This window comes from Pteropus vampyrus, unplaced genomic scaffold, assembly GCF_000151845.1.
Source record: "Pteropus vampyrus isolate Shadow unplaced genomic scaffold, Pvam_2.0 Scaffold737, whole genome shotgun sequence".
Classification (NCBI taxonomy): domain Eukaryota; kingdom Metazoa; phylum Chordata; class Mammalia; order Chiroptera; family Pteropodidae; genus Pteropus; species Pteropus vampyrus.
In genome coordinates this window covers 288,874-291,083 of record NW_011889518.1, presented here as the reverse complement: position 1 = coordinate 291,083, position 2,210 = coordinate 288,874, and the positions used below count along the sequence as shown (strand labels likewise).

Genomic DNA, 2,210 nt, shown 5'->3' with positions numbered 1-2,210 from the left:
CTTTGTCATAACTTTCTTAATCAAGAGGAACTTAAGAGGTCATAAAAATTCAACCTTATTGCTTAGCATTTCTTCAAATGGTGGGACTTAAACCTAAGTCTACCTTATTGAGCTTCTTACCCTTATCCACCTAAAAATAAAGCTATTTGCAACTTTTTCTATCTTTTCCTTGCTGTGATAATCTGGGAACTTTAAACATTAGCAACCCCTGAGTCTTTATCACATCATTATCTCTTTCTCTTTGCATTTTTTAGCCTTTCTACATCATAAGCTTCAGAGTGTGTCTCTATTAATGAGGCGAATAAAATTTATTCCAAAATCATTTTGAGCAAGTAACATTTGCCAGAAAGAGTGCAATGTGTTTCTGATGTTAGGGATGTTGCAGTGAACCAAACAAATATGGTCCCTGTAGTTGTGAAACTTCATTTAGTAGAGTAGACATTAAATACATAATGGCATAAGTAAACCGCAATTGTAACAATTCATGTAAAGGAAATACACATGATATTGTGAAGATACAAAACTATGTGACCATCTTCTAGTCTCTGCTGCTGACCTGCGCCTGGTTTCCTGCAGCTCTCCCGACTGTCCTCCTCCTTGGCCCCATGAAGCCGATGAACCTCAGCAAGAGGTCTGGACCCTTGAACCTACAGAAAGTGGACGAGTGGCCAAAGCACTCTTTACTGGGTGGAGATCGAGGAGCTGGGCAAAGTGCTGATGCCTACCCATGTTAAGAACCAACCCACCACTATTGCATGAGATGGCCTTGATACAGGTAAATTCTACACTTTGGTCTTGACAGATCTGGATGCTACCAGTAGGAAGGGTTCCAAATATAGGGAATGGCACCATTTTTTGGTGGTCAACATGAAGGACAACAACATCAGCTGTGGCACAGTCCTTTCCAATTATGTGGCTTCTGGGTCTCTCAAGGGCACAGGTCTTCACCTCTACCTCTGGCTGGTTTACGAGCAGAATAGTCCACTAAAATGTGACATTCTCAGTAACCAATCTAGAGATCACAGTGGCAAATTCATTCTCAGTAACCAATCTAGAGATCACAGTGGCAAATTCAACGTGGCATACTTTCTCAAAGAGTACAAGCTCGGGTCCCCAGTGGCCGGCACATGTAACCAGGCAGAGTGAGATGACTGCATGCCAAACACTGTGAGCAGCTATCTGGGAAGAAGAGGAAAGCCAGGAGACAGAAATCACCCTAGAGGTCCCAAGCAATGTTCTCAAATTCAGTGCTGCATGTAGATTTCTCCCCTTCCCAGTTCCCATTCTTGCAGGTGAGACATAAGCATATAGTGGTTTAGGGTGACTTTTACTTCTGCCTATCCTTGATAATAGTACAGGGTCACATCTTGGTTTATATTGATCAAAACTGAACTCCATTTTAGGGGATATTCCACTAATGTAATGGAGTCATCAGATTGTTAATATAGGAATAGCAACCTAGAATTCATTTTTTATTTTTTTAATGCCAGTTTATTTATTTTTTCATATTGTATATACATAATTTTTTAAACATTATATGTTTTTTTATTTTTCCCTTTCCTCCTCCCCCTTTTCTAGTCTATTGTCCATGTCCACGAGTCTTTGTTTGTCCTGTTCATTTGTTACTTTTAGGTTTATATCCCACATATGTGATATCATGTGATTTTCAACCTTTTCTGTCTGGCTTATTTCGCTTAGTATGATTATTTCAAGGTCCATCCATGTTGTTGTAAATGGCTATATTTCATTTCTTCTTTGGCTGAGTAATATTCCATTTAATAACAAGGAAATATTTGAGGTTTCAAGGACAATGACCATACCACCTGAGGGTGGCTTGAGCTAAGTTACAAAGACTTAACACATTTGGGTGGAAATTAAGAAGCAAATAAAATGATTTTACCATAGGAGAAAAAATAAGTGCAATGTTCCTTACAAATAAATTCTCATCTCAAGTTCCACTTTTTCTTTTAACAAGATTTTCAAGTATATTGTGTTCTATTGTAAGTAATGATCTAAAGAGTAAAAAAAATTAAATGTATTTCTAGCCAAAAGATACATACATATATATCTTTTTCATAAAAATATGTTTTATTTGGCTTTCCAAAGAAATTGTTTTTTTAAAGAGTTTAACATTATTTTTAAAATTCAAAAATAAAATATAAATGATAATTAATTAATATCAAATGTTTAAGTCACAATCATTAAATATA

General features: G+C 36.5%; 1 pseudogene; it reads left to right on the top strand.

The window, feature by feature from the left end:
* The first annotated feature begins 614 nt into the window (after window positions 1–614).
* LOC105309422 lies at window positions 615–1,220 on the top strand (annotated as a pseudogene).
* The last annotated feature ends 990 nt before the right edge of the window (window positions 1,221–2,210 follow it).